The 18,621-nt window shown below is 39.0% G+C and overlaps 1 protein-coding gene and 1 pseudogene across 7 annotated transcripts in view; one reads left to right on the forward strand and one right to left on the reverse strand.

Moving 5' to 3' along the window:
• BCAS3 (BCAS3 microtubule associated cell migration factor) overlaps positions 1-18,621 on the reverse strand; it is a 695,431-nt gene that overhangs the window by 179,578 nt on the left and 497,232 nt on the right. The gene's annotated exons all lie outside the window — the stretch shown is intronic.
• LOC110569080 (heterogeneous nuclear ribonucleoprotein A3-like) lies at positions 3,907-5,094 on the forward strand (annotated as a pseudogene).

Here is an 18,621-nt window from a genome sequence, read left to right on the forward strand (position 1 = left end):
ATTACAGACATGAGCCCCCAGGCCAGGCCAACTCTAATTTTTCTTCGAGTTTTTCTAAATGTTTAGTAAATTCCAAGGCAGTTTTTCATTCTCAGCCAAGATAAAGACTGAGCAATTAATGGGAATGAGATTTAAAGAAAAAACCCTGGTACTGTGTTTTCAGAGGCAATTATGTTCTAGAAATATTTAATAAAGAGGCTATAAATTCTGTTTTTAAGAAAGTTACAATGAAGCAACAACACATTTTGTTATTTTTAACATGGGTATTTCAGCTTACAAAATATTCCACTCAATGTTTCCCAAATTCAATTTTTTCACATAATGCTCAGTCTAATATGAATGTGGGAAAAAAAGACAAATCCAAACATAGAATATTATTTTCAAAAAATAGTGAGCTAAATGTAAAGGCCTTGTAAAATGAGATATCAAGAATCTTCTAAACTCGTTCACATGACCTTCATTCTATTTATAGAAATGTAGCAATTCCCATTTGAATACAGAGCAATACCTTGTAGGAGAATTTGGTTTAGCACAAATAAACTTGAAGAAAGTGTTGACTTGAAAATAAAACACTGGAAGAGAAGAGAGACTTTCCCTCCCTCTGTGAAAATTTCCGGAAACGTTGTAAACAAAGTCAGGTTTGGCTCAGAGACTGAGTGACTCTGGTTCAGCTGAGGAGGATGAAGAGTATATCAAACCTCCCAGAGTGAGGAAACGTTTGTAAAACAGTCAGTAAATCACAGGCAGCTAGGGTCACCAGGCTGAACAACCCGAGGACAGGCTGCCAAAACCCCAGCTGTGAAAGAAGGGGGCCGGGCACTGCCTCCCAGCTTGAACCCCATTTTGAATGATCTCTTGGTTCCATTCTCTGCCCTTTGCCTCTGTCACTTCAGGGCCCTGATGGCGATCAGTTAATTAGCTCTGGGCCACAGGCAGTGCTGACTGTCCCAACTGAGTGCCAAGGAGGCGACACTCGTAGACTGAAAACATTTTCTGCAGAGTGACACTGATTGAGCCTTTGGTCTTGGGGACAAGGCTGAAAGTTCCAGCTGGGAAGAAAGAATCACACTCAACCTGAAAAAAAGTGGTTACAAAGATGAACAGAAGGCAAAATATGTAGCTCGAAGTTTCCACAAATTTTAAAATGTCAGGTGTTTTTTGATCACTTTTCTCCCTAACTAGTCTCTGATCATCTGTTACTCTTTTCCTGATTTTACAAAAATGGCAATGTGGAAACTGTTAAGTTCTTCATAATCTGTCTTTTTGGTTCTCTCTTTATCCCTCAGAAATCAGGAAGACATAATAAAAATCGTAATGAAGGCTCACACCTGTAATCCCAGAATGTTGGGAGGGTAAGGCAGGTGGATCACCTGAGGTCAGGAGTTTGAGACCAGTCTGGCCAACAGAGTGAAACCCCCTCTCTACTGAAAATTAGCTGGGCATGGTGGTGGGTGCTTGTAATCTCAGCTACTTGGGAGGCTGAGGCAGGAGAATCGCTTGAACCCAGGAGGCAGAAATTGCAGTGAGCTGAGATTGTGCCACTGCACTCCAGCCTGGGTAAGAGTGAGACTCCAGATCAAACAAACAAACAAAACACCTCATAATGAAGAACTGCTAAGGCAGTGGTAAGGGAAGTGCACTTGGGAAGACTCCTTTCGACTATGCCAGGCAGAAGGTTCTTTCAGACTGGACTTAGATTTAGTTCTATTAATTAGTCTTCTTTACTCTTCAAAAATGATTTTTAAAAGCTGTATATTCTTTATCTACGATAAACTTGGTTTGCCCATACAGAAAATGTTACTATGCACTTAAACCAGGGTATAAATGAAAGATAACGAATGGCTTAAAAGCATTCTTAAGATGAGAAGCACGATGATAGATAGAAAATGTAGGTTTTAAAAATACTAAATGAAAAGAAGGTAGAATAGATCAATGCCTGTACCTAGCAAAAACCAAAGATGGACTTTTTTTTTACATTTTAAAAAAGAAGGAGGCTGGGCGTGGTGGCTCATGCCTATAATCCCAGCACTTTGGGAGTCCAAGGTGAGCAGATCACCTGCAGTCAGGAGTTTGAGGCCAGCGTGGCCAACAAGGTGAAACCCATCTCTACTAATAATACAAAAATTAGCTGGGTGTGGTGTCGGGCACCTGTAGGCCCAGCTACTCAGGAAGCTGAGGCAGGAGAATCGCCTGAACCTAGGAGGTGGGAAGTTGCAGTGAGCCGAGATCATGCCATTGCACTCCAGCCTGGGTGACTACAGTGAAACTCTGTCTTAAAAAACAAAAAGAAAGAAAAGAAAAAAGGAGAAGTGTTGACATTGTCAGGGAAGAAAACTATTCCCTTTTAGATCTAGGAGCTACCAAAAATAAATACATAAAATTTAATTTAAATAATTGTTTGGAAGAGAGAGCTAGTGCACAGTAAACTTCTTCAGCAATCATACAACATTTAATGTTAGCCCTAATTCACAGCAGAGGAAGACTACTCTCGTCATCATGCTGATACTACAACCTGTCTATAGAAAATTCAGTACCTTGATTACCTACATTAAAATAGGACAGATATATAAGGGGAATCTTTACTTAATTGACTTTATGACTTATTTAGGCTGTTTATTTCTAGGATTGACCTTTTTTCTTTAGAAAACTCAGATCATCTGAGAACAACAAGACGTGCTTTTGAGTTGTTTTTTGGGGTTGGCATTGAGTCAGACACACTCTTAGCTCATCTCATATTCTTGTGGCAATATCAGGCTAATGGTGATGCCATATAATGCTCAGATTTTCTTTGTAAAATATTAACTTAGCCTATTCTGAGATCAAACAAGATTTTGGGCTCAAAGGCATCATATTCTAACCAATAGAGTAGTTAGCCCAGACAGCTCCTTTAGAGGAAAAAAAAAGTAAAATCAGAAGAAAAGTAAACTCAACAATTAAAAATTGAATAAGTATTAAAAAAAAAAAGAAAATGGGGGTGGGAAGGATAGTAAACTCTTTGTTGAGAGTATTAAGGCTTCAAGAGAGTTAAGAAAAGCATGGTCATTGGAGCCAGATCTTGGATTAAAATCCCGATCCCAACCCTATTAGCTGTGATAGACTGTGCAAATCATTTCAGATATCATCAGTTTCCTCATCCATAAAATGGGGATAAAAATCACCACCTTTCTGAAAGTACCTCGAATAATGTCTGGCACACAAAAATTACTTTAAAATAAAAAGGTAGCTTCCTTTCCCTTACCTTTCTCCCTCACTGGAAAGTACAGAAAAGGCTTTTTTGAAAGTCCATGGATTTTTCAGATTGAACATGGAATGTACTTCACGAAGGGGGTCATGGTACTCTCTCTCATCATTAACCACAATCTGACCAAACTCTCTAGGGCTTCAAGTCTCTCACCTCCTCCAGCACCACATTTGTTATAGTCTAAGTCAGAAGGGCTCTTTAACCCTCAAAGAAGAGAGTGTATCCCCTCAAATAAATGGATATGATTCAAACTTTGGATATTTAGCTATTTAAACATGTTGCTCACAGCTCATGTTCCCAGCTTGAGGAATTCTTCTTGGATCCTTTTTCCAGTGGCAGTGGATGGTTTCCACATTACATTCTTTGCCCGCTTATGCAGCTGGCAAGTCAGATAAAATCAAAACAAATTCAGAACAAATACACACATAAACACACACACTTAGTGCTCTTGTGAGTCAGGCAAGTTGGTGATTTCCATGTGATGGAAATATGATTACTGTCTGCAGGCCTCCTCATTCTGACTTTGCCACTAGCAGATACCAGTGAATGCCAGATAGTCTGCACTTAAGAAGAAATATTTCTATCATTGTTTGATTTTAGGTTTGGGTTAAAATGTATTTATTTGATATTGAACTCGAGTTGGAAGAGGCGAGTCCGGTCTCAAAATGGAGGTAAAACCACCGCCCGGTCGCCCCCAGCCCAACTCCGGCCGTCGCCGTCGCCGTCGCCGCCGGGGGGAGGAGGGCCATGATCCAAAGGAACCAGAGCAGTTGAGAAAACTGTTTATTGGTGGTCTGAGCTTTGAAACTACAGATGATAGTTTAAGAGAACATTTTGAGAAATGGGGCACACTTACAGATTGTGTGGTAATGAGAGATCCCCAAACCAAACGTTCCAGGGGCTTTGGTTTTGTGACTTATTCTTGTGTTGAAGAGGTGGATGCAGCAATGTGTGCTCGACCACACAAGGTTGATGGGCGTGTAGTGGAACTAAAGAGAGCTGTTTCTAGAGAGGATTCTGTAAAGCCTGGTGCCCACCTAACAGTGAAGAAAATTTTTGTTGGTGGTATTAAAGAAGATACGGAAGAGTGTAATTTGAGAGACTACTTTGAAAAGTATGGCAAGATTGAAACCATAGAAGTTATGGAAGACAGGCAGAGTGGGAAAAAGAGAGGATTTGCTTTTGTAACTTTCGATGATCACGATACAGTTGATAAAATTGTTGTTCAGAAATACCATACTATTAATGGGCATAATTGTGAAGTGAAAAAGGCCCTTTCTAAACAAGAGATGCAGTCTGCTGGATCACAGAGAGGTTGCGGAGGTGGATCTGGCAATTTTATGGGTCGTGGAGGAAACTTTGGAGGTGGAGGTAATTTTGGCCGTGGTGGAAACTTTGGTGGAAGAGGAGGTTATGGTGGTGGAGGTGGTGGCAGCAGAGGTAGTTATGGAGGAGGTGATGGTGGATATAACGGATTTGGTGATGGTGGCAACTATGGCGGTGGTCCTGGTATAGTAGTAGAGGGGGCTATGGTGGTGGTGGACCAGGATATGGAAACCAAGGTGGTGGATATGGTGGCGGTGGTGGAGGATATGATGGTTACAATGAAGGAGGAAATTTTGGCGGTGGTAACTATGGTGGTGGTGGGAACTATAATGATTTTGGAAATTATAGTGGACAACAGCAATCAAATTATGGACCCATGAAAGGGGGCAGTTTTGGTGGAAGAAGCTCGGGCAGTCCCTATGGTGGTGGTTATGGATCTGGTGGTGGAAGTGGTGGATATGGTAGCAGAAGGTTCTAAAAGCAGCAGAAAAGGGCTACAGTTCTTAGCAGGAGAGAGAGCGAGGAGTTGTCAGAAAAGCTGCAGGTTAACTTTGAGACAGTCGTCTCAAATGCATTAGAGGAACTGTAAAAATCTGCCACAGAAGGAGATTTTCCATAGTCAGAAAAGTTACTGCAGCTTAAACAGGAAACCCTTCTTGTTCAGGACTGTCATAGCCACAGTTTGCAAAAAGTGCAGCTATTGATTAATGCAATGTAGTGTCAATTAGATGTGCGTTCCTGAGGTCTTTCATCTGTTGTAGCTTTGTCTTTTTCTTTTCATTACATCAGGTATATTGCCCTGTAAATTGTGGTAGTGGTACCAGGAATAAAAAATTAAGGAATTTTTAACTTTTCAAAAAAAAAAAAAGTATTTATTTAAACATTATCTTAATGTTTTAAAAGAGACCTCCTAATTTTTATGGAACAAAAAGACAACTGTATGACCTATAATTTTTTTTTACTATTTGTCCTTTTTTGCTCTGTCTGGTGAATGGGTAAACAGTGCTTTGTGAGTATGAATTAAAAATAAACACCTGTCCTGACTCAGGGCTGCTAACTTGGCTTTAAAATCCTGAGGGTTTTTATTATTTCTAATGGAGATTCTTGGGCTGAGGCAGGAAAGAGCAAAGGTAACCCATCAAAAAAGTACATTTTCCAATTCTGTTTGGGATTTCAGTACAATACTTGATTATTAGGCTCAAACAAGTAAACTCTACCTGACCCTATGGGTGTGGCCAAGTAACAAAACCCAAATTTTGGCTGAAACAGAAGATAATAGTAAAAAGATACCAATATAGTAAGACAGCCAGCCAAACAGCTGAGGATATCTTACCACCACCTGCATTGATAATCAAAAGAAATATGCTCTAGTCCTAACGCCTCTCCAATACGAGTATTTGGGAGGCTGAAGGGATCCGGCTCCAGGAGGCTAACATTCCACACCAGCTCAGTCACTGATTTACCATATGGCCTTCGGCAAGCCAAGGACCCCTTCTGAAGCTCAGGTTCCTTTATTATGAAATAAGGATAATAATCTCTCCTTCTCCAAGTTGCTATGGCTATAAAATAAATAATGATTTGTCAATAGTAAGTGCCAAATTGATGTTGGTTGTCACGATTATCAAACAGTGCACTGCCAGTAAGACAAGAATAATAAGCTAACTTACTAATTGTATTAATATTAATCTCCTCATTCACTCAGACCACTCTGACTCCCTCTGATGTCTCAAGCAAGCTGCCTTTGGGACCTGAATAAAAACTTTATCACTAAGTCAACAGTAGGTTCTAAGTAGGTTTTGTTTTGTTTTTTAAAAAGAGGATAAGAAATGAAGGGGGGCAACTTCAAACTGGCTTAGACAGGATGCTGTAGTTTTGTTAAATTTTTCCCAAGCATGTTTCTATTTAAAATCATCTTTTTGGATTATTCTGGAAGAAAGGGTAACTTATCTCATCCAAAATTGGTGTTTCCAATTTCCTTATATAACAAGGCTTGAATGTTGCGGAGGAAGTAGGCAAAAACTAAAGAACCAAGAAAGATCAAAAAGCAAGAGACCTATAACCCGTAAGGTTAAGAGGTTATGACCCTAGGGCCCTGAGGTAAGGTGGATGCCTAGAAAGATGTTTTCAGGTAGTTTTAAGCGAACTAACTTTACCGGGCTTTTGGAAAAGGAAAAGAGATAGGATCTAATGCTGAGGACAACATTTCTGGCATGAATACACTTGCAAAGATCATGGGTATCCTATCAAAATTAAGCTGTCACTGCTGTTTGAGAAGGGAACTATGGTATTAGTAATTCATTACCCTTTGGGCTCACTGTTTAAAGTTAACATTGTCCACCTTGAAAGTATTTTTGAATAACTTGTTCATTAAAGTCATTGTCCCAGTCCTAACCTTTCACAAGGTGTAGTCAGGGCACAAATTGAAGGCAAAAAACAATATGTGATTAGATAATCAAAATGAATCGCATACACCTAAACAATGGTGTCACATTCTAAATTTGGTTGTGATCACTACTATTTGCCTTTAAACTATGGGAGGGAATTTGCAGTCAGTATGATATCAAGCTGTCTTTAATGTAACACCATGCGCTAGGTTCCGACCTGCGCTTTTCTAATGTTTGACGGGGAAGCAGTTTTAGCTGTGGCAGTATAGAGAGGAAAGAGTAAGGATGGCTGGCAGCATATACATTCGATACAACAGAACAGATAAAAACATATGCATTCTGTGGTTCTACATGGTATACAGATGGCTAAAAAGAGAAAGAAGAAATAGAAGGAAGAAATTTCTTCCTGGTATATCCCAGTAAGACCACAAATGTATTATAGATTGGAAAAGGTTAAAAAATATAAAAATAAGATAAAAAGAATTGTTTTATCTAAGCTCAGGAAGGACAGACTCTACCGGATACTTTTTTCCAGGATAGAGAAAGGTTGGTTTCAGTTATATATTTCTAGTAATCGGAGTATGGTAAGATATATTAAAAGTTTTGGAGCTTGTAAACCTATATTAAAGGCATTCATCCTCAGGGAACAATCAGTGATTTCTAAGTATCATTATCTTAAAAGCTTTAGAAACATGTACCTTTCAAACTTCCAATTATGTTAAACCAATCTGCATCAATCTAAGGAAACATTTGGACTCTCAGAGTCAAGAAATTAAACCACTAGTTCTTAAATTCTGAGGACAACTCTAGGCCTCAGCCTCATTTTCACACGTAAAGTTTGAAGATAAATGCTAAGGAAGTATTTTAAACTAACTGAACAGTGTATTCAAATCAAATAGATTAACTAAAAGTAAATGCACAGAAGCTAAAAATGGGTCAGAATCAAAGATGGCAGGAATAGCAATGACAACTTGTCAAAAACATCCTTGTCTACTTTCACCTCTGGCGAAATATAAATGATCTATTGTGTAAATTAAGGTAATGGCCCTTCCCCCCAAAAGTTTTAGTATAAAATGGCTGTACCTATTATAGAAGAAAATATTAAATTAATTATTTGAAAATCAACGTATCCTGCATTTTATCTTAATGGCGTATCAGCAAACATCCACCAGGTACTCATATGTGCCAGGTTCACTGGATATAAACATGAAGATGATTTAGTTTTCTTGCCCCCAACAAGCTTAAAATCTAATATTCATTACTATATAGATGGGATAGACTTTCAGAGCCAACACCTAACACACTCATCTTATTACTTATCTATGGAAATACCTGACCAAAACCACATCTAGAAGTCGAGAATTTCTAATAAAGTGTTGATGCTTGAGCACCATTTGTTTTGATACTATAAGGGCCACAGAACAAAGTGGGAAGTTTACTTTATAAAATTACACAGTAAATCTGAGTGTTTTAGGGATCAGCAGATAGCTTTCATAATTCAGGTCTCCTGGGGGTCTTTATCCAGTCTTGGCACTGTTCCTTCTCAGTATAGGGTCCTCTGTGTGCATATAGTTGGAAGATGCATGCCTGATTGAGGGGTCCACAGCATCCTCCCTCTGCATATTCTAGCTTTCTGATCTCTTCTACTCTGGCAGTAGCATTAGAGGAGGTATCTGAGATGATCACTACAGTTCCTTCTATTTTTGACATTCCGTGAGTAAGGCTAAATGTTTGTTTCAGGCAGATCGTTACAAGAAGGGAAATGCATTACCTAACTTCTATGTCAAAGCAGAAGATTCTCTACAACAATGCCTCAATGTTGGCAAAAGAGTCTAATTTATATATGTTTATGGATTCTGATAGCATGAGCTCATCCTACACCTATAAATGTATTCATTATGTAAGCTTTCCCTTAAGCAAATATAAGACTGGAGAGGAGGAAAGTGCTGCTTGCCATTCAATTTCGCTTCAGCAGAATTCTCCACTATTAGGAAGGAGCGGCCCATTTCTAGATAATGAGAACAAATTTTTCATCATCACTGTGGTGTCTTTTATTTCACTATGTCACTCTTGGAAGAGTTTGAAAGTCATATACTCTTCACCTTTGCCTCTTGAAGCATCAACAGGTTACAAAAAATAATACTTGGCCTCATGATATGCAACCTTAAGATGAACCCAGTAAAATGGGATTCGTTATTCTGTTGGATATATTAGATGTGCAATAACAATGTATTATAAAGCAAATCAAATTACAAAAATGAACCCTATTCCTTGGATAAAATTCTGGGAGTGAGCCAACACCACAATTATTATCTTCTCTAGCATTGAATGATCTACATAAGTGTTTGGAAGATGTAAACAGGACATAAATCTGAGACTGCTTCTTCAATCTGTCTACAAATAACCATGACATTATATATAAATTATACTTTAGGGCATATATGCTTTCTGTTTCAGCAGTTAAAAAGTGTATTAGACACTATGATAAACAGAAAAAACAGAGCGTGAATGCCGATAAATGCAAGCCTTCCGTCTCGGAAAGTCTTCACTTATTTGATTAAGTTAGGTGAAAAACAGAGCAGTCATGCTTGTAGCCTTTCTTCCTTTTCCCTTTCCTCTCCTCTTTTCATTTCTAATGCAAATCGGAAGTCTATGTGGAGCAGTCTGGCTAGCCCCAGTCTAACCTCCCCATCTGGAAGGGGACTAACCAGCCTTGGGGCTACTTCCAACCCTTCCCAGCTGTTGGGTTGGGGTTTTTTGTTTTTGTGGGATTGAGAAAGCATATTTATATAAATGATTGCCATATCCTTTGCCAGCTGTTGACCCTGTTCTTGTCCCGGCTGGGGCATGGTTTTCATTTTTAGCGGCCACAGACTGGAAATGACCCTGATAGAGTTAGCACGCTATGCAAACAGCTTTACGCGCTATTGCTGTGACAGTTCAGACAATGGATGCACAGTGTAATCCAAGGGACCGGTGTTTCCCTTTGGGCAAATGTCACGGAATCCAGAGCTGGAAGTATCAATTGAAAAAATAAATTCTCAGATTCACTGTATTATGGAATAACTTCTCTCCAGTAGTTCAGACTACACTGATTTCAGCTAGGGTCAGAGCAAGAATTTATAGCACCAACAAATGAGACTTGAATAAGCCTCAGAAGTTGTCTAGAAAGATCTGTAAAGGCAACTGTTGTCTCCAAAGTTAGATGAGAGGTAAAAAGGGCTATATTTTTAGTTTTAAAACTACATATATGTGCTTCTGACATCAATGTTCATAAATACTCTAGATCCCTACACTTTAACAGGACAAAAGGATAAAAATCAGTTTGGACTTTTGATCTTTACTACAGTCTACAATCATTCCCAAAGATAGCCAATCAGATCTTTCCTTATGATCATTACCAACCAGAATAAATCTATGTTTAATTCGTGCATAACTACAGTCGCAATTAACTAGAAAGTATAAATAAGTCCCAGCTACTTGGGAGGCTGAGGTGAGAGGACAGCTTTTAGTCTAGGAGTCTGAGTCCAGCCTGAGAAACAGAGAGAAATTCTATCTTTAAAAAAAAGGAGGGGGGCCGGGTGCAGTGGCTCAGGCCTGTAATCCCAGCACTTTGGAAGGCCAAGGTGGGCAGATCACTTGAGCCCAGAAGTTTGAGACCAGCCTGGGCAATATGGAGAAACCTTGTCTCTATTAAAAAAAAAAAAAAAAGAAAAAGAAAAATTTAGCCAGACATGGTGGCTCATGCCTATAGTCCCAGCTACTTGAAAAAACAGAGCGTGAATGCCGATAAATGCAAGGAGGGTGAGGTTGGAGGATCAGCTGACTCCAGGAGGTTGAGGCTGCAGTGAAACTCTATGATTGCACCACTGCGTACCAGTCTAGGCAACAGAGACCTTGTCTGCTAAAAAAAAAAAAAAAAAAAGGAAAAAAAGAAATAGGGAGAGTACAGTTGGTGGGGAAGTGCACAGTGTTTGGAGGAAAGAGTATAAATATCCCATTAAGGATGATTTATCCTGGACAACCAATATTTTATCTGCAGTTAAATGAGGAAAAGAGAATAAACAGCAAATTTTTACAACTTTCATGTCCTGTATCAAGTCCTTCTGGCCATAAGCACAAGCGGTATATGTAATGAATAAAGAATTTAATTTTTAAAAAACTGTTAATGCTTAAAGTGACAAATATACCTGAATATTTGTAGTAAGTGATCATTTACAGGACACTTCAGTCATTGCAACAGATTGTTAAGAGTCTGAACCATGAAAGGGAAAACTCCATGAGAAGCTTGTCAGAAAGAAGGCAGTATTACGTTCTCCTTCATTCTCTTCAAGCCTGCAGGCTGGCTGGCTCTGGCAGATGGAGACTGCCATACGTAACTGTAATTAAAATGTGAACCACATCTTAGAGGTCAGAACAGAAGAATTGACAAACAGGGGAGCTGGAGATGGAAAGTGAAGATATTTCCTAATATAGGCATTTTCAGTCTTTGAAAAACAATACAAAAGGAAATTTAGCCTATGAATCTAAGAGTCACACAGTTAATATATCTTTCTTTTTTTTTTTTTTGAGATGGAGTCTTGCTCTTATTGCTCAGGCTGGAGTACAATGGCGTGATCTTGGCTCACTGCAACCTCTGCCTCTCAGTTTCAAGCGATTCTCCTGCCTCAGCCTCCTGAGTAGCTGGGATTACAGGCACCCACCACCATGCCCAGCTAATTTTTTGTATTTTTTGGTAAAGACAGGGTTTCACCATGTTGGCCAGGCTAGTCACAAACTCCTGACCTCAGGTGATCCACCTGCCTTGGCTTCCCAAAGTGCTGGGATTACAGGTATGAGCCACCAAACTTGGACTGTACTTTTCTCATAAGCAGAATATGACTAGGTTTGCAAAAATTCAATATTATATCCCCTTTCATTGAAGTTTGATTATTGACATATTAGGGCTTATACTATCTTATTTTGTATGATCTGTTTTTTCCTGCCTTGTATTGTACTGATAGTTTTCTATAGTAATTTTTTCTCTATATGTTTGGAAGCTGTAGATTATATTGCTATCATGGTTCATGGTTTGTCCTTTTTTTTTTTTTTTTTTTTTTTGAGACAGAGTCTCCCTCTGTCTCCCAGGCTGGCATGCAGTAGTATGATCTCAGCTCACTGCAAACTCTACCTTCTGGGTTCAAGCAATTCTCCTGCCTCAGCCTCCCGAGTAGTTGGGATTACAGGCATGTGCCACCATGCCCAGCTAATTTTTGTATTTTTAGTAGAGAAGGCTGATCTCGAACTCCTGATCTCAGGTGATCCATCTGCCTTAGCCTCCCAAAGTGTTGAGATTACAGGCGTGAGCCACTGCACCTCGCAACGTCCTTACATTTTTATACTATACTTTAACTACAAATTTTCCTGGGTTACTCAGTATCTCAATATCTGAATATGCTTTAATTGCCAGTGAACATCCCCACATCATCCTTGTCATTACTGACTGGGGTTTTCGTCCTATGTAAATAAATCATAATATGAAAGGTATTGCTATTCTATTATTATTGTAACATTCAAAGTTAATTACTATCATAATTCTGATGCTTGCATATCACTCCTACCTCTACATTTATATTTTGTTGATAAAGCACATCTTTAAAGGATTCTCTTTCTCAACAAAAGCATGACAGTGGTAAACTCCTGCTACTGTGTAAAAATACTGAATTTTAGATGAGTATACAATTGTAAGATAAGAATAATTTTTGCTCAGTACTCTGGCATATTACTCCATTGCCTTCTTGCATCTATCGTCACCAAATTAGAAGTCTATCATCAACCTAATTTTCACATTTATGTAGAAAAGATGTCTTTTCTCTCGGCCAACCTTTTAAAAATCAATGCTCTTCAAGTATACTTCAAAGTACATAGATACAATTTTTTTTTTATTTACTCTGCTCAACACTCAAGTTATACTTTCAATCTGAGGACTACAATTCTAGAAAATTCTTAGTAGTTATCATGTGAACATCACTTCTCCCTATTTAAAGCTAGAATTGCTTTGAAGGCAGCTCAGAATTTGTCAGCTTTCACTTGCTAGGGAATTAACTGATGGGATTTTGAAGCCTCTCTGAACTTGGGTTAACCAATGACAAAGTCTGTGACATTGCAAGGCAATATTTTCTCTGTCTTATTATATAAATTTTATATATAAATTATATAAATATTGACATTTCTAAACTCTATTTTTTTTTTTTTTAAGACAGAGTTTCGCTCTTGTTGCCCAGGCTGGAGTGCAATGGTGCGATCTTGGCTTACCACAACCTCTGCCTCCCGGGTTCAAGTGATTATCCTGCCTCAGTCTCCCAAGTAGCTGGAGTTACAGGTGCACACCAACACATCCGGCTAATTTTTTGTATTTTTAGTAGAGACGGGGTTTCTCCATATTAGTCAGGCTCGGTCTTGAACTCACGACCTCATTTAATCTACCACCTCAGTCTCCCAAAGTGCTGGGATTACAGGCATGAGCCACCACACCCAGCTACTTTTTAAAACTTTTTGGTAGTGGGGCATGGTGGCTCACAGCTGTAATCTAAGTACTTTGCGAGGCTGAGGTGGGTGGATCACTTGAGGTCTGGAGATCAAGACTAGCCTGACCAACATAGTGAAATCCCATCTGTACTAAAAATACAAAATTAGTTGGACGTGGTGGCACATGCCTGTGATCCCAGCTACTTGGGAGGCTGAGGCAGGAGAATCACTTGAACCCGGGAGGTGGAGCTTGCAGTGAGCTGAGATCGTGCCATTGCACTCCAGCCTGGGCAACAAGAGAAAAACTCTGTCTCAAAAAATAAAAATAATGCTGGGAACACAAAAAATAAAAATAAAAATAAATAAAATAAAAATTCTTTGTAGAGATGAGGTTTCACTATGTAGCTCAGGCTGGAGTACAGTGGCATCATCTCAGCTCACCGTAAGCTCCACCTCCTAGGTTCAAGTGATTCTCCTGCCTCAGCCTCCAGAGTAGCTGGGATTACAGTGCATGCCACTGCACCCAGCTAATTTTTTGTATTTTTAGTAAAAACGGGGTTTTACCACGTTGGCCAGGCTGGTCTTGAACTCCCTACCTCAGCTGATCCACCCGCCTCGGCCTCCCAAAGTGCTAGGATTACAGGTGTGAGCCACCGCACCTGGCCAGGCTAGTCATTTCTATTCATTATATAATTCATGGTAATGTGGCTTTCCTCTTTCCTCTTTCCTGCAATATGCAAACTGCTCTGGCCTCTGATAATTTGCTTATTGTTTTAAAACAATGACTACTGGCCTTATCATCGAGAACCACTGTACTATTCTATCATGAATGACACTGTTGATTGAAACTCATTCTCCTATGACTCCTGGTAGCACTGCACTTTTTGGGTTCTCTTCATGCTTCTTTGACAGTTCCTTCTGTACAAATCATCCTATGCCAGTCTATAATATTTTGCTGATTTTTAGGGCGTGGCCTTAGACCCACCGGTTTTCTCACCCTGCATACTTTCCGTTTCACCTTCCATAGCTATGTGTTGGTAAGTCCCACATTTTACTCGGGGCTGGCTGATCTGCCTTTTGTCATCTCATACATGCATCAAGGTCAACATTCCTAAAAGTATCCAGTTCCTCTTTAAACTGCTTCTCTTAATATTCTCTATTCCATTTAATTAGCATAGACAGAAACCTGGAATTTATATTAAGTTTCTCCCACTTCTCCTCATGACTGATAACCAATCACCATGCCTGATGATTTTAACTTGTAGCTATTTTTCAACTTTCTATTCCTCTCCATTCTTCTCCTTTCAATTCCATTTATCCCTGCCCTAGGTGTCAGGTCAACACTTTAAGTGATCCCTCTGACTTCATTTTAAATCTTTCTTCACATTTGCTCTCTCTACAGCTACCAAATTACATTTAAAATGCAAGCCTGACTCTGTCACTCCTTTTCTGCTTAAAACCCTTCTCTATCCTTATAGGATAAAGTCCAAGTTTCTTAACTAAAATACACACTGCTCTGCATTAATCTCTCTCTTCCTTGTTTTTTTGTTTTTGGAGACAGAGTCTCGCTCTGTCACCAGGGTGGAGTGCAGTGGTGTGATCTTGGCTCACTGCAACCTCTGCATCCTGGGTTCAAGTGATTCTTTTGCCTCAGCCTTCCAATTAGCTGGGACTACAGGCATTCGCCACCACTCACAGCTAATTTTTGTATTTTTAGCAGAGAAGGGGTTTCACCATGTTGGCCAGGATGGCCTCAATCTCTTGACCTTGTGATCTGCCTGCCTTGGCCTCCCAAAGTGCTGGGATTACAGGTGTGAGCCACCACATCCAGCCTGGATTAATCTCTTATGACTCCCTGCCAGGACTTTATATGATGGTAAAGTCAATCTCCTTATGAGCTCTTGGAATATACCACGCCTTCTCTTGCTGCTGTCTTAACTTACGCTTATCTTCTCTACCTGGATTGCTACCGCACTTCTCCCGGGTGTATTTCTTCAGAAAGCTTTCCTTAAATATTCTCCACTTTCCTCAACTCCAAGCATACAAAGGAGCTTAGCAACAAAGACCACACCCTTTGAAGCGTGTTTTTATCTTTTTTTTTTAGACAGGGTCTTGTTTTGTCACCCATGCTGGAGTGCAGTGGCATAAGAGCAGTTCACTGCAGCCTCAACCTCCTGGTCTCAAGCAATTATCCTGCTTCAGCCTCTCAAGTAGCATGCACCACCATGCCTGGCTAATTTTTTGATGTTTTGTAGAGATGAGGTCTCACTATCTTGCTCAGGCTGGTCTCAACTTCCCAGGCTCCTTCCACCTAAGCCTTCCAATGTGCTGGGATTATGGGCATGAACCACCGCACCCGGTAAGTATGCCATTCTTTACTGAATAATATGATTTGAAATCCAGTTGACTTTTTCTTTCTTTTTTTTTAAGACGGAGTCTCGCTCTGTCACCAGGCTGGAGTGCAGTGGTGAGATCTTGGCTCACTGCAACCTCCGCCTCCAGGGTTCAAGCAATTCTCCTGCCTCAGCCTCCTGAGTAGCTGGGATTACAGGCACGCGCCACCACGCCCAGCTAATTTTTGTATTTTTTAGTAGAGATGGGGTTTCACCATGTTGGCCAGGATGGTCTCGATCCCTTGACCTCGTGATCCACCCTCCTTGGCCTCCCAAAGTGCTGGGATTACAGGCATGAGCCATCGTGCCCAGCCTCCAGTTGATTTTTAATCTATATCTTATAGGTTTAACATATTTAAAATTCGTATGCATACACTTTACTTTCTTCTCCTTCTTTGTACGCGTTAAGCTTGACACAGCACTCCACAGTTGCACGAAGGACCTCTCCTTGTACTTGCATCTACAGTGGACTCTCTATATGCTTAGCACAAGTTAAGACCTAGTGCTGGATTAGAGAAAAAGAAAATCACCAATAACAATAATGCTGTTTTAAGGTAACTATGATCTCCTTCTAGTAATAAAATGAGCCAAGGTTTAACAGAAACAACTGTGATACAAAATACCCAAAATCCACTTTGTTCCCAGACTTGTGGTCTATACCAGAATATAAAATAGTAATTAAGTGGGAACTCTCTTGTTGAAAAATCCCATGGAGAACAATTATTAGACAAGCATTCTCTTTATATTTCAAAGACGACTGATGAAACTACATCATAATAGGTAATATTTTTGGCTGAAGAGAAAAGAGAAATAGGAGGTTTCAGATGTCAGGGTACCAACTCAATAGATCCTTGAAGGTAAACCACTACGAAACTTCCAATTTAAGAGTTGGAGATGGTTCAATAGTAAGAATAGCAAGGAGAGACGGTTTTAGGGGAGAAGACATCCCTGAAATCCTACAATTCTGCCATGTATTTGTTTTTCCCTCAAAAGTTCAAGATCAAAAAACATATAAGATGCATTTGTATATTGGAAGATGAATGTTAAAGATAGGAAAATTTTTAAATTTAAGGAAAGTTAACATTGCTTTGAAGACTAGGATGGGGGCTAGAAAGAAATCTGGATAGAAAAAAAATACCTTAATGATAAATTTAAGCAAATAAAATGCAGATCAGAAAGGAGAAATTCTTCTAAAATTGGGCAAGATTGATTTGGCATGTTATACATGGAGGAAATCTATAAAAAAGAATGAATAAATGAATGAATGAATGAATGAATGAAAGACCTTAGCTGCTAATCTTAGGTTAATAGCAAATGACCCCATCCACTGTTAACCTCAAAGACTGACCTCCTGACCCACAGCCAGTGGCCCTGTTCAGACACATGTTGCCACCAGAGAAAATAAAAAGAGAACATAATGTGGTGAAATTTTTACTGCTAATGACGAGTGACATACACTTTATACTGCCAATGAGCAAAGTCATCAATAAATAGTCCTATACATGGTTGCCAATTTTTTTTGGAATGTAGCTTTCTGTTCTGTTTTTAAATTCTATTTCTTTATTATGAAGGTAAAGGGGTAAAATTGTCATTCTCAGCTCTAGGTGTTTCAGAAGGAAAAATTTTCAAGTATAGACTCGAAAACGAATGGAAAAGCAACACGCGTAGCTGTGTTAGTCATCAGGGCTACTCAATCATTCATATCCATGCTCTTCTACTGGCTTTGCCCACGACTAAAAGACGAATGATAAGAGAGGAGTTTCACAGACATACCAGAAATCTAGCCAAGAACACATATCAGCAACATAAAGTCCAAAGATAGGAAACTCTAAAAGCCTCAGGCTGAGAGTATTTTGAGCGAGTTCTTAAAATCTCTTAGTGAAGGGTCTATCGTGATGTCCTTGACAACACTTAAAGTCTTGGTTTATGTTGGTTTGTGTTGGCAAGTTGACTCTATAAAAATAACACATAGAAACCAATGGCACTTTAATATTCTTGAAATTTTGAATAAATAAGGGTTATTTCATTTTTTCCCCTAACCAAATGTATACTGCACAAAACATTTCTGGAAAAATAAGGAAAGTGTTAATATTTGTGGCCTCTTAACAGAGAAACTGGTAGCTGGGGACAGGGAAGGGAGAAAGGATTTTCATTACATATCCTTTTATGTTTTAAATTTTGAACAAATTGAAAATTTTAAATAATATTAAGCCAAAAATTCAAATGAACAATTAAAATAAGTTATCAGCATATTTTGACCAAATTTAGAAAGTAGGAAAAAACATATTCAAATATGAAAAAGAAAGACAAGCTGGAAGCAGGCTCTGAGTTACATAAATTTACATGTGTATACTAGTGGAAGCAGAACTAAGATAAGGATAGATAACTAATTGTAATAAAATCAACCTTTACACACAGGTTAAAAATGGTTAGGTTAAAAATGGTTTCGTTAAGCAGTATACATTTACACGTGTACACTAGTGAAAACAGAACTAAGATATAGGGACAGGTAACTAACTGTAATAAAGACAACTTTAACATATGGGTTAAAAATGTATATGAATATATAAATAAGCTATCACATGTTAAATATCAATTTAAGGCACTGGAAAGAGAAGACACACTATATTTTTCAAAACGATTGGCTATTAGGTGAAAAAATAAAAATTATATTTCACCCTCCATCCTAATGCTACATCTCTCTGAAGGGAACTATTTAGTAAATGTACAGATAAAACTAAATTGTGTATATGCAAGTGTGAATTGTGTA

Source organism: Aotus nancymaae, unplaced genomic scaffold, assembly GCF_030222135.1.
Source record: "Aotus nancymaae isolate 86718 unplaced genomic scaffold, 86718_ANA_hifiasm-v0.15.2.pri h1tg000018l, whole genome shotgun sequence".
Classification (NCBI taxonomy): domain Eukaryota; kingdom Metazoa; phylum Chordata; class Mammalia; order Primates; family Aotidae; genus Aotus; species Aotus nancymaae.